The sequence below is a fragment of the Lathyrus oleraceus genome, chromosome 6 (assembly GCF_024323335.1).
Source record: "Lathyrus oleraceus cultivar Zhongwan6 chromosome 6, CAAS_Psat_ZW6_1.0, whole genome shotgun sequence".
Lineage (NCBI taxonomy): Eukaryota > Viridiplantae > Streptophyta > Magnoliopsida > Fabales > Fabaceae > Lathyrus > Lathyrus oleraceus.
Window position 1 is genome coordinate 4148793 of NC_066584.1, and position 13119 is coordinate 4161911.

Below are 13119 nucleotides of genomic sequence, written 5' to 3' on the forward strand. Positions count from 1 at the left end.
AGCTCCGGCTTCTGCGTGTGCTAGGGTTTGGCTGAGTTGGATGCCATGTGGAGCGAGGTGTGGCAGTTTGATTGGATAAGAGTGCTTTGACTAAAGCCACGCAAGCATGGACCGCTGAGTGGGATGCTGAGTCGTTTAATAAAACGATGTGTTTCATGGATTTGAATGTGGACCGTAGATCTTAAGAGCGCGCCAAATCTGATGGCTGGTGAATTTTCCTGATTAATTCAAATAGTTTATTTCCCTCCATTTTCATTTGATTTTACAATTATTTTAGTCATTTTGTAAAATTCATAAAAAATGCAAAAATGATCCAAATGAGTCCCAATTTTTTTTTCATAGTTTTGTATTGGTGTCTACTTTTTTATGGTTCTAAATTCATGAATTGTTGATGTCTGGACTTTTAGATGGGAATTTTTGAATTGATGTTGTGCCAAATTGACCTAGTGCATTCAATGTATTGTGAAATCCTCATTTTTGAGCCATTCGATCCACTCTTTTGCATACATGACATTCATACATGACATGAATTATTGGTCACTGGTTTGGATTTTTTCTCACATGTTATCGTCATTTTTGACACATAGAGAAAAGTGTGACAATTTGTGTCACATTTTTGACATTGAATTGGTGCATTTTTGTTTCATAGCATTTGCATCATTCTGGACTTGATTTTTTGCATGTTGAACATTCATGGCATGAGAAACTTATACAAAAAATCTCAAAGTCATTGCATGCATTTCTGATTTGGTATGAATTTTCTAAGTTGGAAGCTCATTTTGTGCATATTTTTGAGGCTTTTTGAAGCATTTGAATGATATTTGGAGTATGGTGGATCTTTGGCCATGGTGATTGGTGTTTAGGGGTTCATATGGTTCTGTTTGGGGCTTGTGATTTGATTCATCTCATGCCATTGGTTGTTTATGCTTTGTTGTGTTGATTGGATGTACATAAGCTAACTTTGTTGTTTTTTTTCAGGATTGGATACTTAGCATTGGTAATTGGGTTTGTTCTCACTTTGTGAGATGCAAATACATTGAGTACTGACCTATTGTTGTTTTGTAGGGTTTTAATCGATGTGGTGAGATCATGAGCTCATTTGAGTGCAAGGGCACTTATGCACTGAATTGTGTAACTGTTAGAGGGTTTCACTGCTTGTTTTCTGGTTTTATGACTGAAGTACTGACTGTTTGGTCTTTGTACAGGTACCTTAGTTGCTTGCTTGCTTTAGCTCTTGCTTAAGCTTTGGATTATGGTTGACACACCACTCAGGTAGTTAGCTTCTTACTTCATGTAGTCTGAAGTCCTGTCACCTTTTTGGTAGGCATTTTGCTGGCAAGTCCTCCTTCAGAGGCTCTGTTTGTGTTTGTTTAAAATTGTGCTCAAAGACCTCCAAGAAGAGGCATGTGTTATATTTGATAAGACCTCCAAGAGAAGAGGCAATTGACGGATAAAAGGGATTAGTAGCCAATCCCCCGTTATTCAGTGTGTCGTTCTTTATGCTCGCACTACGTGCTGATGCTTCTGAACATGTGCCCCAGATCTTTGTCCAGAGTCTGTCAAGTGGAAAAGGATCCCACTTTCTGGATCCCCACGCTTTCTTTGTCATGAGCTCACCCTGGCCAGAGTTAAGAGCATGAGGTCTCATCCTCATTACCGATTTGATCAGCTTCACCCTAACGTTCAATGTTAGTGGTTAAGAGCTACAGATTACCCTTTACAGTTTGGCTTGTTTGTCGAGGTTGACATGACCCCTCTTGACTAAAGCCCACCCATTGTTTGAGCCTCTTGTATGGATATAGTGTGTGATGTTTGTTTACTTGTGAGTTAAGTTCTTGTTAGAGACCTCAACTTAGGGATGTTGATTGCATGACAACTATTAGGCTCGAGTCTTAATCTCCCTATTAGTTTGTTGTTTCCCTGGTCTCTGGTTAGGAGAGTGTTTATCCCATGGAACTTTTGATGTGTGTGCTCTTGAACTAGGAGTTTCCATTTGAGCTTAATTGGAGGATCATTACCATGTTCATCCAAGTGGAAGATACAAGATACATTGAGGATCTCTTATGAGACTTGTTTGATTGCTTATACTTTGTGCTTGCTTATTCCAAAGGATGGGAGCTACTTGGATCATCAATATGATCTAAAGAGAGGAACTCCTAGTGTGGTTTAATTTCTTATCCCTCATCTTTTTGTTTTCCTTAGGACTTAGCCCTTCTTCTTCATCTCTCCACTCTAACCCAAGCCAAAACCCTTTTTGTGTAAACATTTAACCTTTGTTTTCAACATTAGAAACCTAAGCCTTATGCTTTTGATTTTCAAACTTTCTTTTCATAACACTCATTTTGAATTGAATCTTTAAGTCAACTTTGACTACTTTTGTATATACTTCTAATTGGTAAATATAACCCATTCAAATTTCCCTTTTGTGGTTCCAATAGCCACTTTCTTAATCAAAATTTTCCATAACCTTTAGCTATTAGGTTTGAGTTATCCTTGTGGTAGATGTAATACTCACCTATATCCTTAGTGATGGACAATGAGTCTTCCATGCTTATTATAGAGTTAACCCCTCACTAGCATGTTGAAGTTATCCTCACATGGTGGATTTGTGGTTTGGTTGAGTTTTCTCCCTTTGATAACAAAAGACCTTAAGGCTTTTGGACCAATCAATTCACCAATTTGTTTTGAGATTTTTACCCCGAACTACGAGGTTTTGATCCTAATTTTTTATAAGATGGTACGTAGGCAATGGGTTTATCCATCCAAACACAAAATGTAAATAACTTGTACATTCTCTTCTCATCTCTTCAATCATGTTTGCACAAATAAAATTTTCACAAGACAAACTACCTTACAACAAGTACGAAAAGGGCTCCCTAGGAGTACCTAGGATGTTTTGGGTGCCTAACACCTTCCCATTGCATAACCAACCCCCTTACCCAGATCTCTGTTTCTTTTATTAGTTTTTGTTGAAACTATTAGGTTTTTGTTCGCTTTCTAACCATTCCTTTGGATAAATAGAAGTGCGGTGGCGACTCGACTTGTATGGTTTACCTTGGATTTAGTCAATATCTCCAATGGTAACGAATACCCCGCTACAAAATGGAAAGGGGAAATATCGATAAAACCCAAGAAAGAACGACAATGATGTTGGTCGTCGCAACCAAATCAGGGTTCGGGAGTCGATTACGCAAGGGGAAGATATTAGTACCCCTCACGTCCGTTGTACTCAACGGGAACCATTAGGTTAGTTGTGCGCATTAGTGTTAGTTTGAAACGTTAGGCTTTAAATTATTAGGTGGGAAAGAAAGAAAGGATGAGAGGAGAATATTTTTGGATTTTCAACGAAGGACTAAACCTAAGTTTTTTATTAGTGGGCCTGACATCATTTACAAATCCTGCTCCTATGTATCTCAATGGAGAAATCAAGGCTTACGTAGTTTTGGGTAGAAAAATGTTTGTTTGTTGGCCGATTTTAGCGAAAGCTACTTTATGTCAAATCGACGAAAACATTGTTGGACTACCAAAAACAGGTGGAGAAACATTGCCTTGTATTGTTTTGAAACAAAGTACCTTTCGTTTGAGAAAGGGTTTGAAGGGTCAATCGCACGGCGACGAGAAAAGGTTTATTGGTTTGATGTGTTTTGAATAATGGCGAGAACTTGGATGAGCGAGATATCCATCTCGAATCCTAGTCTCAGGAGTGCGTGGTATCCACCACGTTCCATTTCCATCTTACTGGCAAAAGTGTTTAATAAAGATTAAGTGTTTTGAATTTGATTGAGAAAGGGTTTGAAGAAACCACATTGACAATTTTAAATGATGGCGAGAGCTAAGATGGGCGAGGCATCCACCTCGAATCTTAATCTCATGAGTGCACGGTATCCACCATGTTCCATTTTCATCTTTATTGAAAAGTGTTAAATAGGAATTAAGTATTTTTGAGTTTTATTATGAAAAGTGGCTTGACGTTGGATCAAGCATTGATGGATGTTTAAGAGAAATTTTTGAATGAAGGTTTGAATGAAATGGGATAGATAGATTTGGGTGATGAAGAGGGCTAGGATAGGCGAGACATCCATCTCGAACCCTAGTCTCAGGAGTGCATGGTATCCACCACGTTCCACTTCCATCTTTATTGAAAAGGTGTTAAGATAGGAATTAAGTATTTTTTTTTAGTTTTGTTATGAAAAAATGGCTTGACGTTGGATCAAGCATTTGATGAAGGTTTGAAAGAAATGGAATAGAATGGGAGGAAGAAATGGATTGATTTTTTTATTGAGAAAATACTCGACGTTGGGTCGAGTTTTTATTTTTGATCTTTTGGAAATGGTTGATTTTATTCTTGTGTTAGTAGCTAACTAAACAATCAAGGAAATAAAGAAATAAAAAGCGATAAAATTATTACATGCCATGGGAGTGGGAGTACATTTTTTCGAATGGGGATTCAAAGTAATAGAATAATTAAATCGGATCCAATCAAACGAATAAACAATGCATGAGTGTAGGTGCAAGGGAACTATCTTATTGTAAGAAGGCCCAAGAGTAAGCCATGTGAAGAAAATAAATAACACAACAAGTTATATTTACAAAACACTCAAAAATTAAATTGAAAGAAACAACATCGGGACGTGCACGGATAAAAATCGGGATGCGAGGATGCAAATCAAAGTCACATAACGCAATGACGTGCACAGAGATGGAAATTTGAAAAGCGAACAAGAAACCTAGATAATGTGCTTAAAGCCGGTTTGCACATGTTGACAATAATTGAAATGTCATATGCGATTAATCATAACGCGGCGAAATTCTATTGATATCTCGATAAAATGATTATAGATAAACAACATGAGAGTTGTTGAATCCATAAATTAAAATCGATGTTTTGTCGATAAAAATAAATAAAAGGGTACACATTAAAAAATAAGTATAGGAGAAATTAAGTTAAGACATAAACATGAAAAAGTAACAATAGGAAGTTAAATGCTAAAAAAACAAAATGCCACAAGTGGGAATCAAACCCAACACTAAGAAGGAGATGAGCTGACTCCATCTCCACTCGGCCATGACTTGTCTACTGTTAGACTTGCAGTGGCCCAAATATATAAACAAAGAAATAAAAAGAAGTAAATAGGAAAAAAATAAAATCATAATAAAGGTCAGTATGGGCCAAGCATTTGGGCTTGGGTCGAAAGAGGCCCACTCCAGGAGTGGCCCCAAATGAATAGGAGCAAGGTCCCCAACGGTCACCCTAGCCGCATGGCTGTTGGGTGACGGAACAAAACAATGAAGACCCTTAATGCCAGCTGTCGGCGCAATTAAAGGAGGGTAAGCAATGAGAAACAAAAAGTCAGCAATAGGATTGATGACTTGGTGTCAATTCCAAGACAACGGTTTCTTCTTCCCAACAAAAGGAATATTTTATTTGCTTTAATAATCAATTAAAAAGGACGTTAACAATGTTTATTATTATTCTTTAAAAGGAACAACATAACAAAGTTGAAGAGAAATGTCTCTTCTCTCAAGCCGTGGCAGACAGTCAAAGAGAAACGAAAATATCAGAATAGAAGGCGGAACAAGCAACAACAATCTAAGCCAAAGCAGTGAAGAGGATAATGGTGAAGCGTGAATCCAAGTGAAAAGAAAGTAAGAAGATCAACCCAAAGGGGAACCGATATTTACCTGATCACCAAGGGATCGACGGCGATTGAAATGGTGGTGTTGGATCCTCTTTCAGAACGTTCTCTCTTCCGACGAATCCACTCTGGTGCGTGTTGATTCCGCGGCGGCGTCAAGATGAAGCCTTTGGATTCTCTCCGAGGAAAACACGCAGATTCTGGGTTGTTTCTCTCCTCTCCTTTTCTTTGATTTCGTTAGGGTTTTCTTCTCTTTTCGTCGTATTGAATTTTTAGGGTTTTTCGGCTGCTCCCTCTTTATGAACAGTGGCCGCTCTTTTATGTGTGACCAATCTCCTTCCTCTGCCGTGTTTTTCCAAAGTAGTGGAGCGTGCTCGTACGGAGGAAGCTTGGGAAATTTTGTCCTCATCCCCAGTTGGTGGTCCCTCCCTCAATTCCTCTTCATTTTCAAAACTTCACCGTTGGTAAGAAAAATTTCACCACTGTAACTCACTTAGCTGAAAAGTTTGTTTTAGAATTAACTAATTTTGGGTGTTTGTGTTGCAGCATGAATGGTGATAATTTTTTGAATTGCAGAACTGAGTCGCTGCTTTTGCTATGGGCATACAGGATGCTGATGAAGGAGCACATGTCAATACATTTACTGAGGCTGCAGATTTAAATGATGTAGATGAAAGTACACATCCTGAAAGTATCCGAAGAAAATCCTCAGTGTCTAATGGAACTGCTAGTAGAGATACCATTGTGGATATGTTGGCTTCATTAATAGAAGTGGTACGGACAACAGTTTCCTGTGAATATGTTTATGTTCGAGCGACAGTGATCGAGGCATTGATCTGGATGCAAGGCCCAATCGACTCATTTGATGAAATAGAATCCATTATTGCATCAGAACTCTCTGATCCAGCTTGGTCGGCATGCCTATTAAATGATGTATTGCTTACTCTACATGCTCGTTTTAAGGCTTCTCCCGATATGGTCGTTACTCTCCTTGAAATTGATTGAATATTTGCTACTAAAGTTCCAGGAAAGGTTGATGTTGATGAGCTATAATTACTTTGGAAAACTTGTCTTGTTGGAGCTGGTCCTGATGGGAAACATTAAGCTTTAGAAGTAGTCACAATTGTTCTTGATCTACCACCTCCCTAACCAGGATCTATGCTTGGTCTGACTTTGGTGGACAGTGTGTCTGCATCTGATCCGAAGTCTGCTCTTGCATTACAAAAACTAGTCCAAGCTGTTGTTTGGTTTCTTGGAAAGAATGCAAATTATGCTGCTCCCGAATATGCTTGGGAATTTGCTACCCCTCCTTGTACTGCACTGATGATGTTAGATGCTGATAAAATGGTAGTTGTTGTTTAGTTTCACAATCTCGGATGATACCGTTATCATTGCACTGCATTTGGCTTTCGGTAGCTTTCTATTGTGATTTTCCTTTGTTTCACATATAAGACCCATGAGCCTCCTATCTGTTGCTTCTTCAATAGATGGTGCTGAACTATTTTCTCTATGAATATCAAGAGCCATTTGACAGTGTTTCTCTGCTTCATCTCAACAAAGACTGCTTCTACTTCCTCAAGATACCCACAGTGACCAAGCACCTCCATAACAATGTTATATGTAACTTTGTCAGGTTTAAATCCTGCATTCTGCATGTCACGATATAGTTTCAATGTTGTCTCATAATTCCTTGCCTTTGCTTGCAAAGCAATCATGATATTGTAGGTGACAATATTAGGAACACAACCCTAATCAACCATTTCACAAAATAGTCTGTCAGCAGCAGCTAAATTACCAGATTTTCTCAAAGAGTTAATCATTACACTGTAAGTAAACGTGTCAGGAGAAAGGCCAACTTGTTGCATTCTCTCATACATGGACATGGCCACATCTAGAAATCCAGCTTTTGCATGGATATCAATAAGCGTACAGTAAGTAACATGATCAGGCTCACACCGCTTCTCCTGCATTTGTTTGAAGACATTCAGTGCTTCTTTTAGGTAGTTTGCACGACCATAACTTGATATGCATCTATCGAAAAATTCAGGTCATAAAGAGCCTCCTCTGTAGCAGGACCCCACTTTAACTATTGCAGTATATCTTTAACGACTTCCACACCACGTCGGCCTGTCTTTGTATAATGGGGTTTTGTTGAAGCAATTCCTGCTAATGTCTTCAGATCCCTGTGGTGTTTATTAAAGTTTTCGTTGAAAGAACCCAACATCTGTGAGTTTGAAGTTGGCCTGCTGGAATCAAATTTTGTGACAAATCGATTTGCATATGAATATGTTCTCGTCCTCTGTGGTGGTAAGGGTCTGCTGTCATGATTATTGAAAGGAACATTGGGAGCTACTTCTGACTTGTCGGTTATTGAAGAAGCAACATGCTTAAAACCTTTACTTATCTTTGACTTATCACCTTTCCCCTTTGAACCATGATAACTACTTGTATTGTTTGATGGCCCCTGTTGAGTAGAAACAGGTGGTTTGGGATGAACACCGGTAAAGTCCTCCTTTCTAAATTGTTTGACATTGGAAGATTTGATGTTGTGAATGGCAGAGATGGGTTCAACCATACAATTTTTAGAGTAGCTTAGTATCCCCATCCCGTCTGATAAAGGAAGCTTACTATGAACTAAATCAGAAATGAAATTGACAGCCGCAATACCAGCCCGATAAAACTGATCACTATCAAGAGGCGGTGAGTGTGCAACATGATTTTGAAAATCATCAACCACACAAGCATATTTTACAGAGTCTGATTTACTTGATGGGGGTGAAGTAGAGCTAACTTGTTGTACACTGCCAGCACCCTGAACCTTGTGAGAACCTGTTCCACTTGCCAGGTTTCCTTCTACTTGAGATGGAGTATTGGCTACTATGCAGGCTGGGTTTGGCGCAAGTAAACCTTCTTTCTTCCTATGTTATCTTATTGACACACATGTTTCATCCTCGTGGCACGTGCATGAATTGGCATATGGTGCATTAAATCTTGTACCACCAAGGAAGAAGCTCCTAGCAGTGCTAGAAAGGGTATTGATTGGATTTGATCGTAACATATTCTGCATCATTCAGTAGGTTTGTGGAAGCATAGAAGAATCGACAGGCTGGCGGCTGGTTTGAGTTTAGAGAGAGAGGTAGAGAGGAGATTTTGCAGAAGGACCTTTTTCCTATGGGTCATTATTACGAAGCATTTTTAGCAACAAAATTTTGTTCCTCACTGAAATCTTCTTGGTCGATCTCATCCTCAAATGTTCCATCCAAATCCATTATAAGTCCTTTTATTAATTCAAATAAAACTTCAACCTTGTCAGCAGTGGATATGTATGTGTTGTTCTTGAATATGAATGAAAAATTTCAATGTGAAATGAAGAAAATATGAATGCAAATTTTGAAAATGTGAAAAACGTAAAAATATGAAATAGTAAATATTAACATGAATGAAGGAGTATGTATGGAATTTCTTTGAATTATGAATGAATGAGAAAATGAATATGAATAATGACCCACAACCAAATATTTTGCACTTGACACATAATTCCTTTGAAAGAAAGTGAGAACTAGTAATGTGACAGGGTGAGATGAATAATCACTTCAATGAAACTGGAACGAAAGATGAAACATGAGGTTCACTTGATTCCGACAAATGAAAGAGGTTTCAAATCTTGCATGGCTAAAGAGATTAATCATCTTATACAAAAATAAAGAAACAAAACCAAAAAGACAAACATGGATTGGTCTTGGTAGCAGGTCCAATAACTAATGTTGTGTTGGTGTAAGCCCTAGAGGCCAATACTTTTGGTACTTGTATTGAATTATTTATTAATAATAAAAGGCTTTTTCTTTATTATGTTTGTTTAATAAAGTCCCTAGAATAGCTAGTCCGTTTAATGTATTAAGTATGACTTAATCATGAGATCACATTAAACATAAGGACATTATTCTTAAAGTATCCGTAGTCGAGCTTTACTATGAAGTGGGATAACATTAAAGCATGAAGACTATTATGTTTATAGACTAATGATCACATCTCATGGATCATGGATAAGGAGTTATCAAGTCTCAAACATAGGTATGAATATTAAGAGTAATATTTATACCGGATTGACCCGCTATGAGAATACTATATAGAATGTTATGCAAAGTGTCATAAGTTATTCTCATGGTGATAATGGTGTATACCATTCTTCGATCTGAAACCACTATGGACCCTAGATGTAGAGTCGAGTGATTTATTGTTGATCCAACGTTGTTCGTAACTGGATAACCATAAAGACAGTTGATGGGTACTCCACAAAGCATGCTAAGGGACATGAGTGACCTAGATGGAATTTGCCCATCCTGCGTAATAGGATAAATGTCTATGGGCCCAATATTGAACTGGACAAGGATGACACGGTCTATGCTTTGTGTTCAATATAGACATAAGGGCAAAAGGGTAATTATACATATAATTATTATCACAGAAGGATTTGTCAGATCACATGACATTTTCGTGACTTGGGTAGCAGTGATGTGTTGCTAGATATCGTTCACTGTTTATTATGTTAAATGTGTGATTTAATATAATTGTCAACGTCGCGAAAACCTACAGGGTCACACACAAAGAACGGATTGATGAGAGATAGAGTAACTAAGGAACACCGTAAGGTACGGTGCACTTAAATGGTAAGGTACCACACGCTTAAGTGATTTTGGGTATATTATAAGATATGGGCCAAAATACACTTGTCATACGGTGAACTGACTTTATGTGTTTTGCTTTGGAAAGCAAATGTCGCGGATAGCAAGAGTCGCCACCGACTTTTCTTTTATCCAATAAGGAAAGGTGGAAAAGAACAGGAAAGACCTTAATTAGATTTTGGGTTCGGGAGGTACATTATACAAAGGGAAGGTGTTAGCACCCTTTGTATCCATGGTTATCCATGGGCTCTTAATTGCTGGATCACTTATATTTGTCTGGAAAAAGTGTTTGTGAATTGCTTAAAAATGTTTTGAAAAGAGAGTTTAACTTTGTAATGATTCTTGTACGAATGTATACAAAGTGGTTATCTCGTTTAGTTTTGAAAGTTGTTTAGAAAAATATAACTCGGTAATGATTCTAGTACGAATGTATACCAAGTGGTTACTTTCTAAAAGATGTTTTGAAAAAGTGTGAGGTGTGAAAAGTATTTCGATTTGTGAGTAAGCAATTAAGGGTTATACCTACTCGAGGTCTTGATAAGTATTTCCTATCCTTATGGGGGGGTAAAACTGTCCTTACTATTGAGAAGTAAGTAGTTTTATCCTTTGGATGCAAAAGGGTCATCGTAGGGTCATCGATTGGTCATTAAAGGCAACATTTGTGAGGATACCTTAGCATTCGAAGGGACGATCATCATTTAACCTTAGGCTACAACGAAGGGTCATCGAGGGACAAAATCATATATTCGCAGGCAACATCCGAGGGATAATGATTTATTTTATAGGGACATGATGATTTAATCGAAGGGTCTTTGCTAAGTGTATCCCCACATTCGCGGAACATGACCATAACATCGTAAGGCAACAAAGTGTAGGTGTTTAATTGGCTGCATTATATGGTAAAACACTAGCTGGTTACAAATGTCTTGACTGATGTCATGACATAGTATGTATGTGTGACTACACTTGAGTAGTTACTGCAGGATTAGCTAACACAGGATTTATTGAATGTCAAACTGGATGCTGTGACATTCATACCTGTCAACAGATACTAAGAAATAGAACAGCTGGTGTTCTGTTAGAACTTAGTATTTATTACCAGTCTGGTTATCAAGGAAAGACCAGATCTGGCATGAGGCCTACTGACTGAATGTCAAACTGGATGTTATGACATTCATTGACAGCAGCTACTGAACATTAGACAGAGTGGTGTTCTGCTATACTTCAGCATGTAACTTAGTTTGTTATTCAAGAGAATAACAGAACTAACTGAAGGCCAAATGTGTAAATGTTAAGTTGGACACTTTGACATTTATTAATGTAAGCTGTTACTGTAGTATGGTCTTTTTGATCATGTACAGGTCAGCAAAATTGTACAGTCTGTTTTCTGGAAAAACAGACTCAGCATATGGACCTTGATGTCAAGCTGAATGTCGTGACATTCATGCCTGACAGCATATGCTATATTGTAGGTTGTTCAGTTTTCTGTTTCAGCTTTTCTTGGGCTATTCTTCAGGAAGTCAACAGCTTAGAGAAAAACCAGGAAACCAACAACCAAGTTACATTCAATGAACCTAACAAATAGCCTATTTGTTAGTAACCTAAATGTTGAATTTATGGGAACTCGTGTGACCTTAAATTCAGGAGAATACAGGTGCAAAAGCCCAGGGTACTGCAATATAAAAGGAAGGCGTTCCTTCATTCAGTTTCGGGGATTTTGAGGCGTGAAGATTTTGTGTGTCCATCATACTTCACTGCTGTATTTTTGTGAGACTTGTATTAGACGTATCTTGTAAGCCAAGCCATTATCAAGTAGATGATAGCTGTGGCATAGGGTGTTCATTGAGTTGTAAGTGTTGTGTCACTCAAAGCTTTTAAGCGTGAGTGCTGTGTATCTTGATTAAAGTTGTGAAGCACAATCAAGAGTTGTTTGAAGTGTGACTTCAACTTGTCTTTAATATTGTTTAAAGATAGTAATCACTGAGGTGATTGAGGGGGAGTGAGTAGGAACTCTGATCTTAGGTTAAGATTGAAATTGCATTGGGTAGGGATTAAGTGATAAGTTGTAAACGGGTGAGTTTAGCTTTGAATTGATACTACTAATAGTGGATTTCCTCCCTGGCTTGGTAGCCCCCAGATGTAGGTCATGTTGGATTGAACTGGGTAAACAATTACTTGTGTTATTTACTGCACTTACTGTTAAGTTCTGCATAATTCCTGTCTGTGCAGAATTGGATGTCATAACAACCCGTGTGACATCCAAAGTCTGATAACTAGAATTTCAATTGGTATCAGAGCAGGCACCCTGCCTGTGAATTTCTGGGTGAGATCTAGGGAAGTTACTTTCTAGTACCATGGACAAGGATTTAGGACACTCAAACAGACCACCCATGTTGGATGGCTCTAATTATGATGACTGGAAGCCTCGTATGATAGCCTTCTTAAGGTCTCTAGACAGCAAAGTCTGGAGAGCTGTCAACAAAGGATGGGAATATCCAATGAGGACAGGTGAAGATGGAGTCAGTGTGCAGATTCCTGAAGAAGAGTGGGACAAGGAGCAAGAGGCATTAGCTCTTGGAAATTCCAAGGCCTTGAATGCATTGTTCAATGGAATCAGCAAGAACATCTTCAGGCTGGTACACCACTGTGAACTAGCTAAGGAAGTTTGGGATACCCTCAAGGTAACTCATGAAGGTACTTCCAAGGTGAAGATGTCCAAACTTCATATGCTGACCACCAAGTTTGAAAATCTGAGGATGAAAGAGGATGAGACTATTCATGACCTTCACATGAATATTCTT

At 38.2% G+C, this 13119-nt stretch overlaps 1 pseudogene; it reads right to left on the bottom strand.

The window, feature by feature from the left end:
• Positions 1–7024: 7024 nt before the first annotated feature.
• On the bottom strand, positions 7025–8704 carry LOC127091761 (pentatricopeptide repeat-containing protein At1g74750-like; annotated as a pseudogene).
• Positions 8705–13119: the final 4415 nt, after the last annotated feature.